Raw genomic sequence first — 15,301 nt, forward strand, 5'->3', positions numbered from 1 at the left:
GGCCTCATGTGAAATCCTTTTTCAGTTCAATGATGCATCAGATGCTCATCATAACCAAAGAGGGCAGCTGACTGCAAGAAAAAGAAATGGAAAGAATAATGACTTTAAAGCACCTGGAAATCTCATAAAGGCTGGAATACTCTACAAGACTTTTAAAATCGATACATATTTAAAAACAGTGGGCATCATATACTTTCTGACTTTATAAATACTGTAGTTAAAGAGAAAAACTGGGCATCATACATTAAACAACTGAGGATCACATACTAGCCTATCAGATTTTCAAGTCATTCCGAACACAAACTCTAGCAGAAATATGTGCCTCGTTGCTAGGAGATGCACAACAAATTAAATATATTTAATGCATAGTAGCCTATTTGAAAAACAGTTTGTGAAAAGCACCCGGATACGAAATAATTTGATAGTGACACAACTGACGCCATAAGTCACATGACAGACGGCGGATGTAGTATGTCCGAAATTCATTCACACTACACATATACATGCTACATAGAACATACTTTTGGCTGTTTCACGTCACAGGCGTCAGCGGAAAACGAGCAGCATGTATTTTTCCACTGAACACAATTCCGATGTGAATGCTCTCATTCATTGATATAGGCACGGAAAACATGTGCTGCTCACACTCCGCTGACGTGAAACAGGTTTTAAAACAAAGACTTAGGGACTTGGTTACCCTTTTAAAGTTCCGAAGAGAGCAGCTGCCATGTAAATGTACAGATAAGCAGCTTCACATTTTTTTTAACCACACATTTTGTTATTTATGTGTTACAAACATTTAAATAGCAGGGGAAAAGTTTATAATTTGGGTATGAACATTGATATCTAGCGATCAAAATAGAGCAAATCACCTTTTTGAAAGGGTTTTATACAAGTCATCGATGCTTATTACGCCAGGAGGTGGCGACAAGAGACTTGTAGTGTGAAGTGTTTGTCATTGAATCATTCATTCAAGAGACTGATTCACAAACGCTGATTCATTCAATACTGAAGTCTTTATGAATGAGACATGGTTCATTCAGTTTTTTGTATTATTATTTCGTTTAAATTAATGATTTTTGTTAAATAGACTGAACCAATTAACATTTGGTCAGAACCTCTAGTAAATTATGTTTAGTTGTCTAATATTTTTTCTTCATAATCATGTTAGAATTGCAATCTCAATAAAACATTTTTTTTTTATCTCTATTTATCTCATGAAGCTCTAATCTATAGTATACAATTTCGGACGCAGCTCAAAATATCAAACATTATCCTCCAAAAAATCTGAGTCTGTGCCCATCATACACTACATGATTTCTACATAAAGTCTATCATCTCTGACTGCCCAAAATCTGCAGACTGCAACTGTAGCTTTTCGGTGACTGTAAATCAGGGCAAAAATCTATGGCAAGAAACTTCCTATCTTAAAGGAGCTATAGGCTATGTAGAATTCAGAAACCCTTGTTATTAATGACACTGGCTATTAAGTGAACTGCAGCCAGCAACTTGATGCTTGTGCTCGCACTGGTGCACACAAGAGACTGACTGTCAAACACACACACACACACACACACACACACACACACACACACACACACACACACACACACACACACACACACACACACACACACACACACACACACACAGGAGGACAGTGCCGTGGATATTGTTGGCATCCATTCCTACACATCAGGACATCAGCTGAATTTTCCAGGGAATTTATATGACTTGTATCTCATATCAAGCACTGTGATTCTGCTGTACACTGAAATGTACAGAAGAGATGTAAAAAATAAGTTATATTAAAAAACTGCAGTGGTGATGTGGTTTGAAATTATATGAGAGTAAATTATTTTGAGAGATTTTCCATTTTTGTGCGAACCATCCCTAAGCTCTATAGCTGTGTCTCATTTCATTTAATTTCGAAGGCTGCTTTCTCCGGAGGACACATCCTGTGATGGATGCAGTATACGGAGTATCCTTAATCAGAAATAAACGAGACATCCTTCGTAGGACACACAGGCAGGAAGTACCACGTTGCTACACCAACACGTTCACCGTGCCATTGTGCTCTCGCAACAGTTATATGAATGAAAATTATTTTAACTTGAAAATGACTATGAAATGCTTCTTGCCTTGACAGCAAAGTACAAAGTACCTATTTGAGGTAATACAGCTTAAAAACAAAAACAAACTTGAAACTACTTCAATTTAAACACCACATCTTCGCTTGCATGTATATCTGCCGGCGTCTGCATTTTTTCAAATAATATTTAAAGGAACTGTATGTAAGAAATGTATTTTAATTAATCATAAAATGGCCCTGATATGTCACTAGACATTAAGAAATCATGTTAATTTCAAATACTTATATCACTGACAACGGTTGTCCGGCCAAGATATTGTCATTTTAAAAGTGAAGTTGCAGCCCTCAACTGATGTTGATGTTGACATGTAGTGTTTTGGACTGAAGCGCCACCCTCCACCTGTCTACCAATCACGAAGTCAGTAGTGTTTCTGCATTCGGGTTGCCAGCTCTGCTCTAGTTACCACAGCTGCAGCTACAAACTTTTTGGATAAACAATGTCTAACTTTACGAAACCTAAACAACCTCGTTATGAATCAGAAAAACGTTGTGACAGTGTCCGAAATAAAACAAGGATTTGTATAAGAGATGCCTTTGAAAGATGGAGACGGCTGAAAACGGAGAATAATTTGAAGACTGATGCCAACGTTGCTAATTTTCTCCTGGACAGGTAAGGTTCATCTATGTTTGGCTAATTTGTACTTAATGTAAATGGACATTTTCAAATATTCATGACAGTCGAACAAAGTTATGCATGTTCGTGCAAAGTAACGTTAGGTTAGCGCAGGTGGAGGAGGTGGGTAATTGAATTGAAAAGGTATAAAGGAATTGTTAGGTAAATAAAAACGGCGAGTCGTCATTGCTAACATTAGTAATGCATTATCAGAGCCCGTTTCTCTGTCATTATGCTGGGACGCTGAGGAAAACAACATTAGCACGCTTATTATTGCAATGTGAAAACGTATTTGAGACAGTAGCCTAACGTTACCTCAGTAAAAATTATTCCTCATTCGTTCTTCGCATATATAGTGTACAAAACATGCTGCAAGTTGACCTGTATGACCCTTGCTAATGTTATTTAGCTTTGCTGTAATTTTACTATAGTATTTTTTCATGTGGGAATGTACTGTCACATACGAGCGTTCATATTTACGATTAGTTTTGGCTAATCGCCATTAGTAAATTTTTGCGATTCATAATTACTTCACAAAACATCGCTCTTGAAGCATAAACATAATTAACAGAAAGAAAAAAAACCTTGTCACTTGCCATTGAAAGCTCCTAGCAGCCTACGTTCCTGCTGGATCCTGCAGCCTAGCTGGCAACCTCGAGTCAGGGGAGGGGGAGAGGGGAGACCCGCTCAACAGTAATTTGAAAGTGATTGCAGTACCAGTTTTGGCCACAGTCCTACATACAGCTCCTTTAAAAAACATGACGGATGTTAATGGCGACACAAATAATTGTGGGTTATCTGCAGCAGCGAAGGATACACCTTATGCACACTCCGAATTCATGTGAAAGAAGAGCACATTTGAAGGTCGCATTTGGAGTGTCCTACTTACTTTTCTGAAATGAGACAGCCTTGATGACGCATGCAGCCTTCAAATGCGACCTCTGGAGGATGCAGCCTTTCGAAATGAGACAGCTTATAACAGTCCTGTTGAAGCATTTTTTTTAACACTTTCTGTTAAATCTTTCCCATTATAGTGACACCTTTTCCTACCCTGACAGCAAATGAAACACATGAGTGGGCAATGATCAAATATATGACAGCATGCATTGTTCAAGCAACAATTCCCCTCCTCGAAAACAACTTTTGTTTTCGTTTTAAATGCAAATTAAATTGATCAATTGATCTAGTGTCAGAAAAGGCCTTCTCAAAGCCTTTGATATCTTTTGTCTAGCTTAACACATTTCAACAGTATTTGTTGTGAATCAGTCTCACAGGCTTGCCTCAGAAGGAGGAAGATCAGTTATTTTGTTAACCAGAGCAGTGAAGTAAATTGTAGATTTGACTATAAGTTTCACTTTTTCTAATCTAAAAGGTATGTTTGGTACACAGATATTTATCCGATGAACAAAAACAAAATATAATTGAATGCCATTTACTGTCAAAACACAATAAACCATGTTCTTCAGATTATGATTATGCAGCCTGTGATGTCCAGTTTTGGGCAATAATGCATTACTAGTAATGTTACGGTAATAATATTGCTTTCCCCAGTAATGAGTAGTATAACAAATCAACAGTTGCTATCAATTAAATGGCTCATTGCAACCTTTTTTTGTTGTCCCAACCCCTACTGTTTTGAAGACCACCAATCAAATCATCCCTGGATGAATTTTTGTAATCTTTACAACTTGTGTGTGCATGTGATGTCACAATTGCCAAGCTAGCTTGGAAAATGGTTTACATTAAGTGGCTGGAAGTATTGCTTTTACTTTGATTTTGTAGAGACTTGGGAGAAAATATGACAAGAACATTGTTTTCAAATGTAAATTGTGGCATAATCTTTATTCTGGCATTACATGGTGTCACGGTTCACCGGAGAGAGTGCCCGTGATTACCACCAAAGGGCACTTCACCCCGGACTGTCACTCCATCAAGGACTACATTTCCCATAACTCACTGCCCGGACTCATAATCTCTGATCACATCCACCTGTGTCTTATTTACCTCATTACCTCTGCCTATAGCTGGCCCATTCAAAAAAAATAAAAATAAATAGCTGGCCCATTCACTCTGTCATTCAGTGCAAAGTCTTGTTGGTTGTAATACTGCATTTCTCCTGGTTTTCTTGTTCCTGTTTCACCCTCTGGATTTGTTTGTTTGATTGGACTGATTTACTGTGCTCTGACCTTTTGCCTGTTTTATAGACTGCGACTTTGGATTGTGCTATCAATAAAGCTGCATTTGGATCCTCAACCTTTTGTCTCAGAGCAGTTCTGTTACACATGGCAGCTACATCCCTTTTATCCCGATATAGAGTCTTGATCAAAAGTTTACACACCCCTTTCAGAATCTGTGAAAATGTGAATATTTTTAACTAAATAAGAAGGATCATACAAAATGCATGTTGTTTTTATTTAGTACTGTCCTGAATAAGATATTTTACACAAAATATGTTCATCGTCCAAAAGATAAAACAATAAGTTGAATTAATGAAAATGTAAAAAAAAAAGTTTGTATACCCTTGTTTCATTTAACGTCCTTCAAACGCAACAGAAGATACTTACATGGTTCCCAGAAGACAAATTAAGTACAATTTACCTTGATCTCCTACTTCAAAGAGCACCATCAAGTGTTTGTAATAACTTCCCATGGCGATCTAATCTTTTTTTTTTTTTTTTCATAGAATATGGTATATACACCAATCAGGCATAACATAATGAACCTAATATTGTGTTGGTCCCCATTTTGTGTTGTGGTATCTGGCACCAGTTAGCTGCAGATCATTTAAGTCCTGTAAGTTGCAAGGTGGGGCCTCCATGGATCGGACTTGTTTGTTCAGGGAATTTAGAGGCCAAGTCAACACCTCAAACTCGTTGTTGTGCTCCTCAAACCATTCCTGAAGTATTTTTGCTTTGTGGCAGGGCACATTATCCTGCTGAAAGAGGCCACAGCCACCAGGGAATACCGTTTCCATGAAAAGGTGTACATGGTCTGCCACAGTGCTTAGATTTGTGGTACATGTCAAAGTAACATCCACATGGATGGCAGGACCCAAGGTTTCCAAGCAGAACATTGCCCAAAGCATCACGCTGCCTCCACCGGCTTGCCTTCTTCCCATAGTGCAACCGGCCATCCACATGATTTAAAAGAAAACGTGATTCATCAGACCAGGCCACCTTCTTCCATTGCTCTGTGGTCCAGTTCTGATGCTCACGTGCCCACTGTTGGGGCTTTCGGCTTGGACAGGGGTCAGCATGGGCACCCTGACTGGTCTGCGGTTATGCAGCCCCATACACAACTGTGATACACTGTTCTGACACCTTTCTATCAGAACCAGCATTAACTTCTTGAGCAATTTGAGCTACAGTAGCTCGTCTGTTTGATCGGACCACACGGGCCAGCCTTCGCTCCCCATGTACATCAATGAGTGGTCATAATGTTATGCCTGATTGGTGTATAACATGTACCAGTCATATAATATTGCAGCAGAAATACATGCGTTCTTTTTTTAGCTAATCACAACACCTGCTTAGCATTTCTCATAGAAACATAATTTATTCTAAAAATAAAATTTGCATGAAAATCACAAACAAACCATATTTTGTTATAATCACATTTATTAGCTCCATGTTAGTTGTGTATGTGATGTTTTGTCATCCATACAGGGAAGGAATAATGTCAATTATTGAGTGTATCTGAGTAATGTATCTGCAGCAAATCATCGTTCACTGAGTCATAACAGCGATTGCAGAACAGAAAACACAGTGAGACATTGAGGAGCCAGTAATGCTCATTAGATCACATAATTTAGTGGAAAAAAATAGAAATGATGATTACAGTCTAAAGAAATATATGAAGCGAACGTGTAATTATAGAAAGAGGTGCACATGCGAAGTTAGAGTTTTAAGCAGAAAGGACACGATTACTAATTTTGTGGGGTGTAACAAAAGTAATATAAAACGGGTACTGATGTAACAAATTACCGTTGGCAGGGAGTAACAAGTAAAGTAATAATATTACTTTTTAAAAGAGTAACGAGTAATGATTTTGACTAATGAGCCCAACACTGGTGATGTCTACATGTAGGCGTGCCTTAAAATAGACTGCTTTTATCTAAGAAGGAATAGAAACATAAAAGATGAATCTCTCTACAAGTCCCTTAATTCAGCTGTCCACTTTCTGGCATTGTGTTTAATCACTTTGACTTCCCTTTGAGCCAGAAAGCTTCAAAGGCTTCTGTCCAGGTCATAAATCCGCAATCCATGCCTCGCCAGAAGTGAAGCTGCCAAAACTTTTCTTGTGAAGGAATTTCACTGAGCAGTTTATTCAGATCTCACTCAAGCATACCTGCCCTCTCTCCCACACACTCACACACCCGAGTTACAGTATACTGAATTAATTGTTCTTTTGAATTGAATCTGTTTAACCACTTCACAAATACAGTCTAAACTAAATGTATTATGCAGACTGAATCTGTCCACTGGATTGAACCAAGAACCATCTTTCTCATATTTGTGTCAGCACTTTTTCCCCCCTCTTTTGTAGCTACTAAAAATACATCCCAAAACGTAAAAGTACTGGTAATATGTTAAAAGTAATAAACAGTACTATGTTCTACAAATTGCTTTATTGGAACATTTAGGATGCTTAATAATAATTTAAAAAAGAACCACTTTATCGAGTTTTGAACCGGTTCTTTGAAATTAGCTGTTCAAAAGAAATGAGTCGTAGGCTACTTCCCCCTCATCTTGCTGGTTCACAAAGGGTTAATCAAAGCGCAACGAGGAGAGAGGAGTTAACAGAACAACAATAAATGTATCTTCTGTTCTATTAAACTGAATAATAGTAGGCTATGTTGCAGTATAATGACTAAAGTATGAACTAAAATGTGCGTGAGCACTTACCATTCGAAAGAAAAAGCACTGAATCAAATTAATTGCTAACTTGAACTGTCCGTTAATCCATTCTATTAAAATTGTGTCATTACTTATATGTGATGAGATTGCTGTAGGCCTACTCCACTTCTGAAATACGACAAATGCTAATTATTATTAATAGGTTAACCTATTAATAATAATTAGCATTTGTCCTATTTCAGAAGTGGAGTAGCCTATACCCCAGCGGGCAATTGATGTCAAAACGACGTCAAATTGACATCAAACATTGACGTCAAAAAACAGGTCAAAAATGCAAATCAAATTGATGTCAAAAACTTGATGTCAATTTGACATCCACACATTGATGTCTTCTCGACCACCAAAATAATGACACAAAAGTAATAATGTAAGAACAATTTATTCATCAGGCTTATATGTAAAAAATACTATTGCATTTTGGTACATACAATACAGGATTTTGTATCTAGAAACAATATAAAGCAAATTAAAATAGCATGGAAAAAGATGATTGATGTAGATAAATGTACACCTAATCTGAATCTGAACACAGATCAATCGCTGCCCATTCCCCCATATCTGTCGGGAGCAGATATAGTTCTTCATATGATTTGTTTATATCAGCCTCTGAAGATGCTGGGCTTGACTGCTGTACAGCACCTGAATGAAGATGGAGCAAATATTGTATTACTCGTTTCACAGCATTTAAAGCATTAATACGATTTTCAGCAACCATCACTTGTTTATCATTTATTCACAAAGTAATTTAAACTCTCTAAAGCTAGTGTTATACTTTCTGTGTTGTGCTGCCATTCTAATAATAAAAGACTTTAACTACAGTAGGCTACTGACAGAACTGATCTTTAGCAAACTGTGTGCCGGTTTGTTTTAGCCTATTTATTATTTATTCCACGGTAAGAATACCATAGTCTTGTGATCTGTGGATGAAGAATTTCTAAAAAAGGAAATGATGATGACAAGGATATTAAACCGAGCTGAAAGGTACGGTGTGTCTTTAGCGCCCCAAATACTGTGGTGCGTGTCCACTGGTGTGGAGCAGAGCGAGTGTTTTCATTTAATTCCTATAGAAGCTGAGCTTCACGCTCGCACGTGAGGGAGAAGCTCAGCTTCCAAATGAACATGAAAATGAAAACGCTCACTCTGCTCCACACCAGTGGACACACATGCCTAGTCATAGTTTTCAGTCACATGACTGTTGCGAGCCTTGGAGGGCAGCTCCTGCTGCACTATTTCAGTCACTAAAAGCAGCAGGACGTTTTTAAAACGCTTAAAGGGTTAGTTCACCCAAAAATGAAAATTCTGTCATTAATTACTCACCCTCATGTCGTTCGAGACCCGTAAGACCTCCGTTCATATTCGGAACACAAATGAAGATATTTTAGTGTAAAGCTGATGCTGAGAAAGGCTTCAGATAGGCCTCCATTGGCATTCAGTACATTTCCTCTCCCAGGACGCATAAAAGGCACTTAAAACGTCGTTACAAAGTCCATCTCACCACAGTGACGACAATAGTTTTTGTGCGCAAAAAAAAATCAAAATAACACCTTTATCCAAATTGTTCTTTCCTTCCGTTTGTGCCTCCACGACGCATGCGCAAGAATATGACGCAGATCCGGCGTTCGGACACATGACCCAGAAGCGATTTGTTTACAATCAGAGGAAGACGCGCGTATCTCAGCTGTTGAATTCTACATTGATCGTGCTTTAGGTCTCTGCGTAGTGCTCAAAATTGGACAAAAGTGTGCATTTCATGGATTCCTGAACGCTGGCGCCACGTCATATTCTCGCGCATGCGTCGTGGAGGCACACGCGGAAGGGAAGAACAATTTGGATAAAGGTGTTATTTTGATTTTTTTTTGCGCACAAAAACTATTGTCGTCACTGTGGTGAGATGGACTTTGTAACGACGTTTTAAGTGCCTTTTATGCGTCCTGGGAGAGGAAATGTACTGAATGCCAATGGAGGCCTATCTGAAGCCTTTCTCAGCATCAGCTTTACACTAAAATATCTTCATTTGTGTTCCGAATATGAACGGAGGTCTGACGGGTGTCGAACAACATGAGGGTAAGTAATTAATGACAGAATTTTCATTTTTGGGTGAACTAACCCTTTAACATGAAACACACTATAGGGTGAGTTGCACCAACATTCAATTAAATGGTTAGTTCACCCAAAAATGTAAATTCTGTCATTAATTACTTACCCTTATGTTGTTCGACACCCGTTAGACCTTGGTTCATCTTCAGACACATTAAAATATTTTAGTTGAAATCCGATGGCTGAGAAAGGCCTCCATTGGCAGCAATGACATTTCCTCTCTCAAGACCCATAAAAGGTACTTAAGACGTTGTTAAAAAGTCCTCTCACTGCAGTGGTTCTACAATAATTTAATGAAGCGTTCTTGTGTCCCGTCTGGGCCTCTGACGTGAACGCGAGAATATGACGTAGAGCCGAAAGCGAGGAGCTTTGTTTACAAGCAGAGGAAGACTCGCCGTATCTAAGCTGCTGACTTCTACATTGATTGTGCTTTAGGTCTTGGCTTAGTGCTCAAATGGTGCTAAAGTGTGCATTTCCTGGATGCCCGAACGCCGGCTCTACGTCATATTCTCGTCCATGCGTCATGGTGCTTAGTGTATGGAGGCCTTTCTGAGCCATCGGATTTCAACAAAAAATCCGTTGTTCATCTTAATTCATGTTCCGAAGATGAACAAAGGTCTTAGTGGACTAATGTAGCATTAGATTTCTATTTTGAATAAATGTTGTTGAATAAAAAAAATCTATATTAAGCAGAACAACTGTTTCCATTATTAATAATAACTGAGCAGCAAATCATTCGAATGATTTCTGAAGGATCATGTGACACTGACAACTGGAGTAATGATGCTGAAAATACAGCTTTGATCACAGGAATACATTACGCTTAAAAATATATTCAAATAGAAAACAGCTGTTTTAATACTCTTTCACAATGTTATTGTCTTTACTGTACTTTTAATCAAATACATGCAGTCTTGGTGGGCATTAGATACTTTTTTAAAAGATATACAACACCAACACCAAACTTTTGAACGTGTATGTTTGAGGTTTCACTTACTAGTCACATGGTTCATAGCACCTTAAGAGATGTCCAATAGGAGATCCACTCCAACGGTGCAGGGCTTCAACCTGGAAAGCATCAACATAAACAATTTATCACAGAGCAAACAATATTTAGTATACAATGCCAGGTGTATTAAAAGGAAAGAAGCTACAGCAGAGGTGAAATGTGAGAAAGAAAGGTAAAAAAAAAAGATCTTTCTCAGAAAAGAGAAAGATTAATACAGAACCACGGGCGTCGGAACCATTGTATATGGGTGGGACAAGACCCACCCACTTTTTACGATCAATGATATTGGACCCACTCACTTTTATCGTCTCTAACATTCAGCAAATGTCTGTTTACCTAACCCTAATCGATAAACACTTATTATTAAACACATATTAGACGCTTTATTTCCACTTTTCTAATATTTTCTTAATTTGTATTGGAAATAAATGCCTTTCCGATTTGATATGTGATGGGAAAACGGAGAAGATTGATTTCGGCGAAAGCCGGACTCGAACCGCGGGTCGATTTGTGTCAAAACTAGATGCCGTGCGTCTTACCCCTACACTACTGTCGCTCTCAATGAAATAGCGATTAATTTACCTATAGGTTTACCAAGTAAAGCGGTATATTTGTACTTAATGTAATTGGCATCTACTCCAGTAAAAAAATTCTGAGGACCCACCCACATTTTTTTTGCTTCCGACGCCCATGTACAGAACATATTTCTGTTATTCTTAGGGTATCAGAATTTATGTTTTTAGTTACTTATTCATTTAATATTGTTCATACAGCGTCACTTATATTTGGATGTCAAAGCCTTCTAAAATGAATTAAATAAATAAAACATTTAATATGAGAAAATAAAGAGAAGATAGATGTATGTGATAGGTTAAACATATTGTTCAAATGGATATGAGATTAATTAACTTCTTCAGTTCACCTGTGTTTCCTACTTCTCTGTCAGCAGCTTCCTTCAGACATGTTGGGATCTTGAGAGCTTCCCCTCTGTTGTAGAGGGGTTATTTTGTCCTTCCTGAAATCATAGAACATTTTTTTTCAATATTTTAACCAGTTTCAGCCAATTTTCGCGATCGCATTTTTTTCTGTGTAAGTGATGTCATAGATTAACATTTAACGTTACTGTAAATGAATTAGCCAACTTCTAATGACCCATTCAATTGGCAGCAAAACCTTTACAAATACTATCAGAACCTGTCATCTACCATAAATATTTGATTAAAAGTCAAAACTTTTATAAACAAGAGCTTACGTTAACGTTAACTTAAGTTACCTGTTCTGAGACGGTTGAGATGCTAATGAACTTCGAAGACACTAAAGTTACATTTCTATAAAGTAAATATTCAACAGAAGCATCAATTACACGTAAGAAAAGGGTCAGGAACAGTTGTGTGTATTATTTGTGTAACTTTACAGACTAAACTCACCTGAAAGCAGTGAAAACAAAAGCGACAGAGGGAGCTTTGCAGCTTGTCGGTTGGTTGTCAGCTGTTGCTTGCTGCGCCGTTTCCATGGCAACTCTGCGCGCTCCAGTGTTTGAAATCGAGTTGAATGTTCAACGCGCAGGCCCATTAAAACACGTCAAAGTCACGCAGCATTTACAAACATAAGCATTTATAATTAACGCATTACATTTTACTGCAAAATGCCACTCCTCCACATGAAAGTGGGACAATTGTGGCACTTTTATCATTTAAGATTTTTTTTATTGTTGTTTTTGCAAACACGATTTTAAAACATTGATTCATGTAAAATATGTTACAAATCCAACACAGTTCGAAAGGAAATGCCAAATGGATGCGTTTCGAGGCCTCAGTTAAGAAAAAATACTTAAACTTAAAGAAAAATAATTACTAAATATTGATGTCAATGTGATGTCAATATGACATCAATTTGATGTCTAAAACATGACATTGATTTGATGTAAATTGAACGTCAAAAATTTTGGCCAACATGTCCATAAAATTAATTTTAGTGCGGGATTAACTTCCGATTTTCACCCAATTAACACTGGAAGAAATTGCTGTCCAAACTGAATTTAAAATGGTGTGTACAGTATATTGGTCAAGTCTTGACTCATATTTGACGTCAAATTGACATCAAGGTGCCCGCTGGGACTAGCCTATATATACTATAGGCTAGTGGAGTAGACTATTAATATTATATTCATAAATTAATGTTTTGTAGCTTATTTTAAACTGTAGGCTATACTACATAGTTAAACTATTCGGCTACTCATTTATGTTTTGGTTTTGTGCGTCCGAAATGTTGACTATTTTAACCTTTTTACCACAGCCTAAATTAAACTCTATATCCAGTATACAGGCTCTTGACAAACGCATGGAAAAACTGAAAGGCAATAAAAAAAGACTTCTCACCTTTTGCAACAGGGATGCGGTTAAGTTGTTTCCCTCGCGGATGCACAGATTCCAAACAGCGGACTCGCGTGCGTTCGTTTATCATCAGATGTGCTACCGGACCCGAGTGAGAGCGTGAGAGTTGTGTTTCCAGCTGGAGAGGTGCTGCCGTGTGTGTGTGTGTGTGTGTGTGTGTGTGTGTGTGTGTGTGTGTGTGTGTGTGTTATCCAATCGCCTTTTGAGTCCAATTTTATTATGGTTGAATCTAGAGAGCTTTTTATTCCTCGACTTTTCAAATCTGCACATCTCACTTCTCATTTATATCACAGTCAGCTACGGACTGGTTAACATTTAATTCTCCAGCTTTAACTCGCTCTGGCCAGTCAGATTTACACTTTCTAAATGACAGAAACCTAGATGAACAGTTTTTCAACACAGAAAAGAATAACTGAAGAGACAATTATTTAAAAGTATGCATGGTTTGCAGCACTCATCCATTATGATCTGTCATTAGATGGGTAAAAATATGCATGACTATTGTTATTATTTTTTGTGTGTGTATGTTAAAGGGGACATATTATGCAAAATTCACGTTTATAAGGCATTTGAACACAGATGCATGTACCACCAAAATAGTAAAAAATCCACCCAATACTTTTTTATAATCCATATCAATCATAATCAATCTCTCATAACCAGAGGTGTAGTGGTAAAAAAAGAGGTGGGTAAACTATAAATTCTGGGTGACCGCATCGTGGTCACGGTAAGGTGGGCCACTGCCTACCGGTGTATAGCGTATCCTGATGATAGCTATTGTTCTCAGAGAGAACAAAAATATTTAAGAGAGATAGAGGGGAGGCTTATATCCAGGGGTTCCAATGCAATGCACTTGTACATAATGTTTAGATTTGGGATTATTTTCATAGTCGATTAATCTGTTGAATATTTTCTCAAGTAATCGATTAGTTGTTTGATCTATAATATGTCCGGAAAATGTGGATCAGTGTTTCCCAGAAGCCCAGGATGACGTCCTCAAATGTCTCATTTTGTCCACAACTCAGTTTACTGTCACATATGAGAGAACACACTAGAATATATTCACATTAAACAAGCTGGAATCAAATAATTTTACTTTTGTCTTAAAAAATTACTCAAGCCGACTAATCGATTATCAAAATAGTTGTCGATTACAGTTTTCGCCAATTGCTAATGAGGCAGGTGCAGATTAACAACAGAAGGATGAATTTGGTAGATTTAAGAAGAGCGAGAGCTTTGTGTTGATGATGACAGGGTGCAGACAGCGATCGCTTGCGATTGCATTTAGAATGTAAACTTTTGATGAATTTATGAGAAATCTACAGACGCAAACAGGAAGTAAAACTCCCATTGATTTTTCTCCATAAGGATCAGCCATAATGTCTAAAACATCTGAGGTAGACTGACCACGAGTTGTGAAACGAAAGTTTCTGCTTCTGTAGCTAGAGGTCTGTAAGAAAAACTACACTACCCACAGTCCTAAACTTAACAGCGACGCCTCTGATTGGTCTAACTCGCTGTTATTACCATAGAAACGTTTACCGTACCCGCGAACGGCTGTAGCGATAACAATAACTAGCTAGCTGACTAGCAAAGGGAGCTTGTTGTCACAAACTTTCAGTGGTTTTAATATACCAGAGAATGCATATAATTACATCCAGTTATTTATCTGATAATAATGTATCCTGAATTTTACTTGTAGGCCTAACGTTACATTGGCTAATGGGAAAAGGAAGAGGTGACTTGTTGAGTCAGTGGCATGAATCTAACCGTGAACCAAATTAACCCCAAAAACATAAAGTTTAGTACTGTTTTCCGAGCTCACTCACTTTGGGCTTATAGCCGAGCCCGTTTGCTGGCATTAGGAGGAGGGCTGCTGTCTTGACGGCGCTTAAAAAATTGCCGGATATCCATGTTTGAATCTTGGTTGCGTGTCGTTCATGAATGATTCATTCATTTTGAATGAATCTTTAATATGACTCGGGACTACCGAGTTGTCTCAGAGAGTGAATCGTTCATTTTGTGTTGACCGCGCATGCGCATTACGCAACATATGGGTTCTGATTCTGAATCGACAGGTGAGATCCGAGTCTTTTGTTCTTCCTGTCAGTCCCATAGAGA

The 15,301-nt window shown here is 37.9% G+C and overlaps 1 protein-coding gene across 1 annotated transcript in view; it reads right to left on the reverse strand.

Moving 5' to 3' along the window:
• The window catches only part of prlhr2a (prolactin releasing hormone receptor 2a), a 35,578-nt gene extending 22,230 nt beyond the window's left edge, over positions 1 to 13,348 (reverse strand). The window contains exon 1 of the mRNA XM_079826387.1: positions 13,166 to 13,348. The gene's annotated coding sequence lies outside the window, so the exon portion shown is untranslated. The remainder of the gene's footprint in view (positions 1 to 13,165) is intronic.
• Positions 13,349 to 15,301: the final 1,953 nt, after the last annotated feature.

Source organism: Gobio gobio (genome assembly GCF_949357685.1).
Source record: "Gobio gobio genome assembly, chromosome: 10".
NCBI lineage: Eukaryota > Metazoa > Chordata > Actinopteri > Cypriniformes > Gobionidae > Gobio > Gobio gobio.